Source organism: Actinia tenebrosa, unplaced genomic scaffold (assembly GCF_029948245.1).
Source record: "Actinia tenebrosa isolate PJP-AT-01 unplaced genomic scaffold, QUT_ActTen_1.0 PGA_scaffold10__47_contigs__length_13832649, whole genome shotgun sequence".
Classification (NCBI taxonomy): domain Eukaryota; kingdom Metazoa; phylum Cnidaria; class Anthozoa; order Actiniaria; family Actiniidae; genus Actinia; species Actinia tenebrosa.
In genome coordinates, this window is record NW_028292570.1 from 5784446 (window position 1) to 5798012 (window position 13567).

The 13567-nt window shown below is 33.0% G+C and overlaps 1 long non-coding RNA gene across 1 annotated transcript; it reads right to left on the reverse strand.

The window, feature by feature from the left end:
• Nucleotides 1-287: 287 nt before the first annotated feature.
• LOC148912858 (uncharacterized) lies at nucleotides 288-11941 on the reverse strand. Its single transcript, XR_016119211.1, has 4 exons — nucleotides 11813-11941; nucleotides 4763-4831; nucleotides 1776-1832; nucleotides 288-1410 (listed from the first exon to the last, which is right to left on the reverse strand). It is a non-coding gene; the product is annotated as an uncharacterized LOC148912858 (long non-coding RNA).
• Nucleotides 11942-13567: the final 1626 nt, after the last annotated feature.

A 13567-nucleotide genomic window follows, 5' to 3' on the forward strand; every position in this document is an offset into this window, starting at 1 on the left:
ACTGTTGTAAATAGAAAACCCTGGGCAGCAAAATGTCCCTAAATCGTTCTCTCTATGATAACTGTTGTTAATTGGTATTTTGGGTTCATGGGCTATTGACTAGTAGACCATTGTGGCTGTGGGTGTAATTCTTAAATAATCAATATATCAATCAATTACTACTGATAATTTTTGGTTCGGCTTATCTGTTTTTTTCCCTTTTCGTTTGTTTCTTTATTTTCTCGTTTGTTTGTTTGTTTGTTTTTGCTTTTGACAAAGTAGAATACTTGAATAAAATAACAACGCAATAAACATCAAATTAGCAATTTATTAAAACGTCTTATATTCTTCTTCTTATTATTTTTTTCGGTCAATTAAAAAAAATATCTATTTACATTTATTTCCCCTAATAATTTATATAATCTATTCTTCACAAAAGAATAAATAACGATTTGACTTTGTTCGAGTAATTAGCAACTAAAGCACTAAAACATTTTATAGAAGCTTACGCAACACTTCTTTAAGTCATGACTACTTCTATTAAATATTTTTAATAGTTTTTTGGTGTTTCAAATTTTTCTGTTGCTCAGGATTAACCTCGATTTCTGAAGAATATTCATGTGTTCTCGATTGAAAAAAGTCGTGGAATTACTGAAATGTTCTCTCTGTTAAAGTTAAGCATTCTCTGCTTTCGTGCAGTATTAATGAATATATGACCCTTAAATGAGACTAATCCTGAGTAACACGATCTTTAAACAAACACATCGGTATTTACAAATTTATGATCCCTCATATGAATATAGACTTTGTACAGGCTTAGTCTAAACAGCTGGTAAAACTGTTTGAAATTCAACAACAAGAAAGGTTAATTGGGTGGGTTTATTATGAGAAAAAAAAGTTAGCTAGAAGTATCTAAACTCTTGTGGCAAGGGCATAATGTTTTTGTTTTTTTCCATTTTAGACCAGTATCGCCTAGCCTAGCCGTAGCATTTCTTTGTTTAACTGTTGTGCATGAAGAGACACATAAATATGGATGTAACTCAAACAAATTATTAACCTTATTCGTAAGGCCATTGCTCATTTCCTATCTATATAGAGTATCCTTTTAGAGAAAATGGTATCCTTCCTTTGTTTAACGGTTGTGCATGAAGAGGCACATGAATATAGATGCGACTCAAACAATGAATAATTAAGCACTGAATCAGTCACATCAACATATCTCGTCATCCGGATCGACTTGAAATGGTAAGTCTATTTCTTGTCATCCAAATTGAGTTGGAACGTGTCCATCCCTTTTTAAACAACAGTTGAGTCTGCTTTTACTTTTTTGATGTTCCCTGTCAAATTCTGCCTTTAACATCACTATTGATGTGGGCCCTCTGGTTGCATTACGCGATGCCCGTTGCTTGTGAAGCCAGGCGGGGGATCTGTCTGCAGTCAAATGTATACATTTGTATATTTATATAGTATTAACTATTGAATAAGTATAATACATGAATGGATAAATAAACACTTCGACGAAATAACATGCTTTCAGTTTGACCCCGTTGAGCTGGCCCACTGGGGTATATATGATAGATAGATGGATAGATGGATGGAAGATGGATAGATGGACAGATGGATAGATGGATAGATGGATGGATTCATGGATGTATGCATTGATGGAGGGAGGATGGGAGGGATAAAGGGAGGGAGGGAGGGATGGAATGATGGATGGATGCATGTATGGATGCATGGATAGAGGGAGGGAGGGATGGCTGCATCGATTGATTGATTATGAAAAGCGTTAAACTTGCCTCGTCATGTTCTAATGGTATTTTTTTTCTCGCTTGACCTCGAGCATCAAGGTTCGGCTGAAAAGAACAAAGAGAGAAGCCATACGTCAACAATCCAGATGACAGATAAATGACCTCGAGTAAAATTTATACAATCAAAATAATGAAGTATTTTAGCATTCCCTAGAATGTTCTGCTGGAAAGAACGAAACACATCCATCCACAAATGACATATATATATTTGGCCATTTGCAAAAATTATGGCCGTTTCAAATATAAATACAAGTATATTAAAAGTATACCAGACACGGCGGGATATCTTTCTTGATATTTTTTTTAGAAAGCCCTAGTGACAGGCAACCGGAAAAAAAATAATATCAGAAATGATATCCCACAATGTTTGATATGCTTTTGATATACTTGTATATATATTGGACGCGGCCATAATTTTTGCAAATGGTTGTATATATATGTATATACCCTTTATTACTGTTTAAGCAATCAAAGTAACAAATAGAAAGTATATATTAGCATTCACTAGTCTAGTGTTTTATCGAAAATTATTATTGTATTGACTCTATCAGGGAATAAAATATGATAACCCTTTTAATTCATTTCAAAGGGTTTGAATTTAATTTAGATTGATTTTAACAACAACCATAAAACTCGACCAATACTTAATATCATTCACATACGTTGATGTGTGTGAACGTTTTTTTTGAATCGCTAAGAAATATATACATACAACTTATTTTCCTTGCATGAGCTACATGTAAAACTTTACACTTTTAAATTGTTTTAATAAAGTATTGTCCTTTCCGGGATTGAAGAAGGGACTGGGGCCAAAATAAATTCTTAATTTAATTTAAAAATTATCCCCTTTTACCGAGTTTGAGCATGTTTGGTTGGACATCTACTGAGTACAAGCTTTTAAAAGTCGCAAAAATGTGAGAGAATGTATTGGGGTTTGAGGACAGCATATATGATAGATAGATAGATAGTTTATTAAAATTACGTTGCAGCCACATGGCTGAAATACGTAATTATTTACAATTTAATAATGAAAAAAATAATGAAACATAAAACCTAATTTACAAGAATATAAGATATATAATAATAATGATGATAAACTACACTAATAAATTAATACAATGATTAAAAACGTTCATAATAATGATGGTTGAAACCGCCTAGATAGATATATATAATGTTGGGTATATAAGGGTATATAATGCATATTTGTCCACACATGCATTCATATTCTAATTGTTAAACTTCCTTGACATAGCAAAAATAAAAGTGTTCTTTGTTCTATTGGTTTTAAGATAAGGAATGCTAAAATAGCGCTTGTTTCTTGTATTATAAACTGGTTGGTGCGCGGGTCGTAATTGCTTATGGTTTCCTTGGTCTGCTAAAATGGAATTAAAAAGCTTAGAGCATAAATTAACATAATGATCTGAAATGGGTGTGATACCCAACTCCTGGGCTTCAATAGAAATGCCTGAAGTAATAGTAGACACAGCCCTCGTCTCTAAGCGTGTGATCTCGTTCTTCAAATACTGTGGGAACGCATGACAAAAAACAGGTATAGCATAATTAATTACTGCTCTTATACATGTCGTATAGAATAACACCAAATCTTGTGGTGGAATTCTGGCTCGTTTTGTATATAGATATAATTTTAGACATATCGAACACTTTTCGAGTTGCAATTGTTAAGAGCTTAAGTACTTTGGGTGAAGTGTTTAGGATTAATCCCGAGTATAAGGTAAGCAAATACTGAAAACACGTATAGCTACAAACATGGCCGCTCGGAGAACACCCGGGGCTTCTCTTTACTAGCATAACACAGGGAGCCCAGTTACATATCTTGACAACAATTATCGCTCAAATACTTTATTTTCACTAAGAATTATTCAAAATGAATAAAATGACTTTGGATTTTAAGTTTCTAGATTAAAACGGTGGACAGTTTTTCTTTGCTCCAACAGAAATAGAGCATGTTCTCTACCTTACTACGAGGGTTTTCATCCGGGTACTCCGTTTTTATTACCTCCACAAAAATCAGCATGTGAATTGAGTGTTGTATGTCGTAAAATATAAAATGTGGTGGTATCGAGCACGCGTGGAGCAACCCTTATGGAAGAGCCACGTACGAGGATTGATGGTTGTAATATATATATATATATATATAACTAAAGCTTAAAATTCCCAAGCTTAGGTGATATCTTTCAATCCACCATATTGAAGCTCAAGACAGAAGAGACTGCAGTTTACAATTACAAAACCAAACAACAAGCTTTCAATACTTTAACTTGAACGTGATATAAATATATTTTAATGTTATTACATTGAATATCGAAAAATATAAGATAATTAGAAACACATTAATTAAAATAATTTGTTCGAAATTGTTAGCAAGGTTCTGCTCTTGGTTAAACCTGTTGCGTTTCGCTTTTGATCGTTACATAACCAAAAATGTATCCAGCACTAGATAAAACCTCTTATTCCAATCGTTATAGTTAGGTAACAAGTAGAATCAGGACAAAGTATACTTAAATTGTCAAAATATTGAATATTATTAGGAGCTTTACGTCTTAGAGAAAGAGGTGATACATGGTACGTCATATTGGAACACGTTTTGTTTGTCGAAGATTTCAGGCAAAATATTTCACCTTAACTTAGACATATTAGAATAATCTCTTGTTTCTTTTAAATTGAAAACATTGGTTATTAAATTATCTAGAAATTTAGCGTTAAAGCTCTACTGTTTTCAAACACTGGCCTTCCCGAAAGAAGCAAAACGAAACCAACACCGTAGGAGGCAGAAGAGATGTATTATTCTTATCACAGCTTGCTGTATTTTCTTCTGATATAAATTATGATAAAACTATAGAATTTAGCACCTAAGAGCCTTATAAAAGGAAAATATAAAGATAAGAAAGGTTTTAGATTCGTTTAGCTTGTTTCGCTGGAGAATGCTTAATCCAAAAGCGGTTAATGTTTACCTCTTCCAAGCATTGAATGCCATTGGTGGTAGAGTTGAAAGAAAGTTGAGGATCGCTGTTGTTTGGTTCCTGCAGAATGATGAACAATATATGATTATTGAGTTAAAAGTAATCCCAATCCGGTAATAAAGTTAACACAAGTGTATGACACTCAAGACATGGAGGAAGACTGTTTCACCAAGCTCCCCAGTCTAAGTGTTAAATCGGTGCTTTAGTTGTTTTAACATGAATTGGCTTGCATAAATCAAAAAGGGGATCTTTCTTTACCATTGTATGGTGCCTGCTTAATTTTCTGAGTATTATTAAAGGCTCTATAACTGGAATGTTACGTTCCTTTACTGCAACTCTTAAAATGGTGGCTCGAATATGTTAAGTAGTCCACTCTTGCACATGCGTATTAGTACTTAATTTTCCTACATTTTGCATCCATTATCAAACAAAAAGCGTTTCTTTTTAATCTGTTTTGATTGCTGTAATTGTTGCTAAAAACATCCTAGGTATTTTAGTGTTTGAAAAAAGAACATAAACTATATGAACTATATGAACTACGCGGTTTAATAGCGAGCTCTCGGGAAGGAAGCAGGAAATCCGTGGATAATAACGTGGTCGTTAAACTATGACATAGTAAAAGGTTACAGAGAAGTTGGAAACTCATCATTCAAATATATACTGCACACCACATTAACACAAGAGCTGTTTCTTGCTTTTTATATGGCGAAAATTTCAGATGTCTACAAAACAATCGCTGCTGCTACAAGGCAATGTCCGAGCAATTTCACTATATATAGCGCTGTTATTGTTTTAAGGAAAATCATCTCGTGCATGTTCACTATATTGTGAAAACTACTCTGATTGATAAAATTATTAGCATCAGTATTTCTTAAGTCTGTACAGCGATTTGTCACGAAGAGTTTGTTCTTTAAGTGCATTGCTCTTTGCAGCTACATTCTCTACGGCTCAAACAGACCTTGGACTTTCATTATATTTAAGCTATTAAAGAAATACTAACTAGTAGTTTTTAGCTTATGTAAAAACTGTAATCATCACTGATATGAAATGATTTGTGGGGAAAAAGGCGCAGCAAAAATATTAAGAAGAGCATATTTCGATTTTTTTATGCTGTTTACGAAAGCTGAAGTTGGTAATCTTATTTTCAAGATGTTTATCAATGCTTATTAAGCGAAGCATTTTCAAGTACAGCAAGCCCCTTCTCAAGCAAATCTATTCAACTGAAATCTTCAGAATCGATTAACTTGAACTGGCTTGTGAAAAATAAAAAACTTTTTATCGCCATTTTTGTTCGCTGGTTAATACTCTAAGTTTTGTATAAGCCTCGAGGAAAAAGGAAGAAGGAACGTTTGTCATATATAACAAAATCAAAATGGCGGAATGCGAAGCTCGTCACAGTATCGAGAAAACGTTTTCGACGATTAAAGGATAAAGGACCTGAATATAACTGTGTATACGCATCCAGTGCATTTTTGACATCATAAGTTTGGCTAGGCGAGTTTTGATGAGATAAGCAGTTTCCTTAGAGTTAAGTAAAATTCCAAGTTTATTTCTTAAATGAGGGCCGTGTTCTTTGCGTGTTATTGTCTCCCTTAAGACGTATCCTAAACACCTGGTTTTCTTAAGTATTCATTGTGAATATTCCAGAGTGACGCGAAGTTTTTACTGCGACACGAATACTCTTGAAAACTCAAAACCACGAAAGAGTATTCGGTGCCTGAAAACTCTTGAAAATCTTTCTTTTCGCACAACGTAACAAAATCAAAATGGCGGAATGCGAAGCTCGTCACAACATAATCAATCTAAGCTGTTTAAAGAAAAAAGGTTGCTTTTCTTTTCCTTTAATCGATATTTTTGGTGTTGTTGTTGTTAAAGCTGCTGCTGCGGTTGTTTTAAAGCATGTTCGATGATTAACGCTTCAATGTGAATCAGTTGTATTAGTGATGAGAGATTAGAAAGTTTAGGAAGGAAGCAGGAAACCACACATTAAATAGCAGAATCAGTAAAAGACCAACACTAGAAGAAACAAAGGGAAGCCCTTAATTTCAATTTGTTTTCAAACTACACTAAGGCAAGAGATCTTTTTCACTCATAGATATATTTGAATAACTGTAAAAATACATATTATGGACGTTTGACTTCCACTATGTACACCATGTATGAACAATTTCACAGTACGAGAACCAATACCGCGCGCTGTTGTTTAAGATGTTTTAGAAAATATTGTCGATATCTAGTCGTGTAGTGCCGTTTCAATACAAAACCTACTCATAATTGATCAAAATAGAGTCATCAGCCACAATCCTATAGCACTCCTTTAATCTTTAGAGATTTGTCCGACAGTTTGTCCAGTAATGGTGTCTAGCTCAAGGGAGGAACATTGTTGTATTGAACATACTAGATGCTTTTATGTAAATAAAAGAATATCAAAAAAACAACACTACACTGATAATACCTAATAATAAGTATTTTTTTTGGCTTATGAAAATGTTGTGCTGCTTAGTTTTACCTAAGGGAAGAGAAATATATCAAGAAAATGTAAGTAGAGTTTTGATTCTCCCTTTCTAGACTCTTTTAACAAAAGTGAAAGTGAAATATTTTGTGGTGATGGAAGGTAGATGAAAGCACAAAACTCCATTTCTTGTTAGACTACTTTTTTTCCATAGTAAAAAGAAACAGGGAACATAACTGACGGATCACAGGCCAAAAAAATACTCATATTAGATTACGAGTCACTGCAAGAAGATGAATAACAACAACTCTCAGAAAAAAGAGCAAGACTGCTAGTACATCGCATCGTGCCATGTCTTGAACACTGTTGAATTTGGTCGCGTGGATTTTATCAATTTTTAACAACTAAAAGACTTACCTCTATTGGATAAGACTACACAAATTAAACTATTAAAGTATTAAAGATAAATTAACTATCGCAAATACTATCAACTATACTATTGAAAGAAACACAATTAATTAACTTGTAAAATACGATTTTAGTTTTCTGTTCACTCTGTCTAAACTCTGTTGAAAACTCTCTTTCAGTTTGAACATCATTATATATATATATTTTGTACTTTTATACCAGATATTCGTTTTTTCTCAAACCCAATGTAGTCGACATAGAAACATTCCTCGCAGTGCCTCGCACTCACACATGGAGACTACGAAGTATAAGGGTACTGAATAAAAATCCAGCCACAGAGCGATTGTATTTCTATGGATTCGTATCTTTTTAAAATTTCTTAAAATGACCTTGAAAAATGTACTAAATTCATTCTCAAGTAATCAAGTAAACGGACCTAAAATTATCTCTTAGGCTGGTCGACAGTGCAAGCTTGGTTTGTGTAAAAATCACATGGTAAAAATATGGCAATCCTGCCTAAAATGATCAATCTTTTTTACATTTTTTCAATGAAAAAATGCACTACTTTACTAACCATTGATATTGTCCTTTTTCAACTGTATCTTAAGCACTATTAATCTTGATAGTTTCCTATGTCTACGTGGCCCAAGTGGTACTGAGAACGTTATTTTTAATATAATCTTCTGATTATAAGCATGGAGTTTTATTGTTGATCATTGTCATCGTTAGGTAGTGTTACTATTTTTGGGGTTCTGTTTAGTTGACGATTACGAAACATAAACTACTCATTGGCTTCTTTTGTTATATCCACCACCATGGGGGCTGTTTCATTGTTATTTGTATCTCAAAGGATTTCGAGTCAAGTGTTTGCAACCCAATATTATTAATTCATTTTAAATAAGTTGAGTATATTTCAAGAAAAAAGAGCTCCAGCTTTGAACTTTTTATGAGCCCTCTTTCATATGGATGCCTTGAATGATTCTGTTTCATATATTCTCCACCACATATCACTCTTCGTCTTTTAATCTGTAAGTTTTTTTGTCCTTCAATTACTTTACTCCACACGAGCTGCAAGGGGTGAGGCCCTCGAACGTGTATGGAATGCAACTAAAGAAAACAATAGGCTGCGGTTTTGAGGGTGACAGGAAAGGTAAACATGTTTGAGAGACTGATGTGTCAACACATCAATTCAGATAATTTCCCAAGTTCAAATCGAGCACAACCTTTGTACAACATTTTGGCGGGAATTCGCGCGCAGCTTAAAGGTTGTTTGAAATGTCAAGGATAATCGAGCATATTTCGCTGTTTGTTCAAGGTTGCGTGCGCATCCAAATTTAATGAACTTGACGGGTCACTATACCAGAAACAGGAGTGTTATGATGAAATTATCCTACATTTCTAATTAATTTTTTTTCTCTTTAACTATAAAACTGTCTTCTCAAATTTACTGGATTTGCGTTTGGATGCGCACGCAACCTTGAGAAAACAACGGTCATATTGTTGTGACTTTTCCCTGATGGCATCCTCGTCGCCCATAGTTTGTTTCGGGCTCATCGTATGCAACAGTTTTCAAACGTATATTCTTATTCAAAGAAGTCGTAATAGAATTACACAATCATTGCAACTTGTATTTAACTTGTATTTAGAGTATTTCCTTTTTGTGGTGTGCAGAACTTGACGTGCGTGATGTGACCAACTTGTTTTCCATGCAATGTTTTTTTGAAATAGCATGGATTCCTCTTTTGCATTCTGTTTTCCAGGTATGTGTTCAACTGTCAGCGAACCATCATGAGCAACGCATCAATCCAATATTTGTCTCCCTCACTAGATGATCATTTGATTTTAAATAATGATAATAATAATCTATTGACTTGCTATAGCACCTTTCAACATTAAAATTATCAAAAGTGCTAATAGAACCCACTCCAGTCGTGTTATCTATCATAAGTTTTATGTGTTTCGCAAATATTGTTTTTGAAAATGACTTCAGGATAATAAATGCTGCAAGTATTCAGGTGATGCCAAATAACCTGTGATTTTGACTTCAAAAACAACTGGTAATAAACCATTGGAGTTGACCCATGTATCAATTTGATATTGAATTATAATGAAATTTTATTGAGGTGAGACACCGCACTCGAAATGTACAAGACGAACCATATATTAAATATCGGGCTAGGCACAAATGATTATTGTAACACTTTTTTCCGAAATTTTGAGTCTATTGTGGTTCTCTCTCGTAGAACTTCAATCGTGATATGGCAGACCAAGCATTTCGCTTGTATGCGTGACACGAAAAACCCTAATCTTATTGGATGAATATTTTCTTGTCAATAGCGTGACATTATAAGATATTTTATCTATCGGGGAAAAAAGTTTGATATCAAATTTCTTAGATCGATATTATGAAAACTGCAAAGTTTCGTAAAGATTGCTCTTAAAGTGACGAAGATATTAACTTTTAAAACTGGTCACGCATCGTTATCAGGCTAGACGCATTAATGATATTTCTTTGCAAAAATCCTAAGTTTAATTTGAAAATTTCATATTTCCGTCATTTTAAGGGCAATCTTTACGCTAGCGTGATTAGGGTCAATTGAGCTAGCCTTTCACAATATTTAGATGAAATAAATAAATTTTATTTTTCTATCCTCTAATTAGATACGAAAATAGATTCCATTTTGAACAGCACATCCATGCATGGGAGCAACGTTTGAGCTTTGGAGAAAGAGAGAGACGCTGAAAAGAGATCTCGGTAGAAATCTTTCCAGGTCGCCAAGGTGTCAAATATGTCGCAAGCGATAATCATTTAAACAAAAATAATTCTATGATTTTCTTTAAGCAAACTCAAAGGGAGTCTAATGCAAACAAAACTAATAAACTGTATCTAAAGTTTCGATTTGAATGCACCTGGGGTTTTATTAAAAAGATTTTAAACTTTTAGAAACTAATATAGCTGGAGATTCTATCGGAGAACTAAATTATTTGAAATTGTAAATTTGTACAATGAATGAAAAAACAATTAGATTAGTTTACTACATTAGTATTGTCATTATATATATTCTACTATATATATTTAGATAGTATAATTTCAATATTATTCTTTACCCAAAGGCAACCAAAATTTCTTAGAAGACAGTTGGAAGACTGCTATCAAATGAGGTCAGTCACGCTTGTCAATTTTATGCAAATGACGCACAATAAAACATTTTTAAGATGACCAATAATGAAGTTTATTTCCGTCTAGTTCCATGAGGGAACTTTCTAAAATATTATCTATTATCTATTATCTATTATCTATTATCTATTATCTATTATCTATTATCTATTATCTATTATCTATTATCTATTATCTATTATCTATTATCTATTATCTATTATCTATTATCTATTATCTATTATCTATTATCTATTATCTATTATCTATTATCTATTATCTATTATCTATTATCAAATATTATATTTCGAGGGATTGACATATTTCTTTGCTAAGTTGAAGTCATCGAAGAATCCTATGTCGACATTTTATAATTTTATTACCCATCAAAAAATTTGTATAAAAAAATAATTAACAAGGAAAGAAATCAAAAGAAATACTGAAAGTACTTGAAACAAATGTTGTTTTGGAATTGTGCAATCCCTACGCTTAAAAAGTTAACTTTAGTAAACTTTAGTTGGTTTTTACAAACTACTGCGATTACGTTTTTTATAGTAATTTCAATTAACCTAGGCGCTACCTGTTAGAGTTTATTTCTTTTACTAGCAAGACTGTACTATCTACTACAAGAGAAGCGGATATAAAGCAAATAAATATATCCTTGTATACGTACCTCTATTTATTACTAGCGTCGAAAATATTCATTTTAGTCTCTTTAGAGTGATTTTATTTGGCCCGTGAAACAAAGTTGTAAAAGTAAGTAAGCAACAGGCAACTGAAGTAAAACGAAAGAATACAATATAATTAGTGTTTACTACTAAGTATTATGTTGACTATTCTTTCAAAGGCCAAGTAAAATCACTCTATTTTACCTACAGTGGATTATCACATAACTTTCCAGTTATAATTTTTATTAAGGTTTTTTTGGAAAGACTGACTCTATGAATCACGATTGTATAAGTTAATTAATAACCGAGAATGCAGACACTAGAAATACCGTTAGCTAGTCTAGCTTTATCCTTACCTTTCATTAAGAAATTCTTGGTAATTAACTTTGAATATTCAACTTGTTCCAAGATATCTGAACTTGTTCAAAACTATTTCATCTATGATACATTTGGGTTTTTTTCCGGCTTACTCATCATGAATAAACTCATAAAAGAGGTCAAATATTCATTGGCAGGAAAGATTTACAGGTTTGGGCACATCTTAGTCTTGTGTATACACATTGGAAAAAAATACGTCACTCGTAATAGAGAAAAATTCTGCAAAACGTTTTTTGAACTAAATATGTAAATCATAAAACCCTGGTTTGTGGTTCTTACTACAGTGATATATTTTACAGATATTTTAATCTATCATTTACATATGTGGATAAAAACAACTGACGAGATGTGCTATATCATGTTAGAGGAACTGTATACTTTACTATACTGTAAGTCACGCGTACTGATGAATATCTATTTTAGGTAGTGACCTTTACCACTTGTCGATAGGCTTGCACAGGCTTGTCAAACTATGTATGTGGTATAGTTCAGATGGGAACCCTGTGGTTTTATGCTCGTTGAAATGTTTGAATAGACCTTTTAACTGATACCCAGGGCCATTTTGAATTATGGGATATGGGATGCCGAAGGGGCAAAAGTAGAAAATTTATAAAGCATAGAGTGGAGAAGGGTGGGGGGTTGGGGTTACGTTATCAAATAATTCGAAGTCTTAGCTTGGAACTACAAAAACATTTCTCACTGAAAAGTGTAAAGATATATAAAAAGAAACCCTGGCGTCTGTGCAGTCTATACATTTTCCAATACTTGCATGGTCGGCATCCCATAATGTCTCAATTAAAACAATAGAATTCAAGATGGCTGCCGTATCGGTAAAAACGTCTGTTTATCATAATTGTAATTAATGTAGGTTAATATAGGATATCCTATATTACCAATTTAATTAATTAATCGTATTAGCCGCACCTTACTTTTTTTTCTTTCTTTCTTTTCTTTCTCTCTTATACTTTGTCTTAGCTTTTTTTTTTTTGTTTGTTTGTTTCTACTTTTCTATCGAATTGTTAAACGAGTGTAAGCTATGTATATCATTATTCTAGCATAAAATTGTCAATAAAATACAAAAATGTCAATAAAATACAAAAAAAAAAAAAAAAGCAACTAATAGTCTTCTCAAAAATATCGGCTTTTGATACCTAATAGTGTTCGGAAATGAAATTTATAATTTCCCTTTTCCGGTGTTTCGTTTTCGTCGTTTTCACTGATCTTGGCTTGTTGCAACGCGCGTTAAAGCGAGCGACAAAACATCGAAGTGGCGTCATCAATATCTTCACGACGAGTGGAAATATGGAAAATATGCCACTAATGCCCCGGATGTAGTTTTTTAATGAAAAATAACAGTGGGGTTTTTCCCATTAAAACACTACTGTCTGTCTAATACCGGCCAATCTTTACCAGAGATTATTGTAGAATTGTTATTTTTCCAATGTTGATTATTAATCACTGTACAATATTCATTATATATTTTGCTTTCAAAGTAAAAATGAAAAGAAAAAAAAAAGAAATGCCCGAATCAGTTTAGCTTTACAGTCAACATTTATGACTTCCCTTTGGTTGCTAAGCAACCATGGTAACATTGCAAGACTCCTATCACTCAGTCGTTCTGATTTTGTTCAACCAAAGTACACAGTTGTATTTAATGATCTTTTTATAGGTATTTTTTTAAATGTGGATTTAGGCAGTCTTTAACAAGCACAAACATAAACCATGATCGTTTA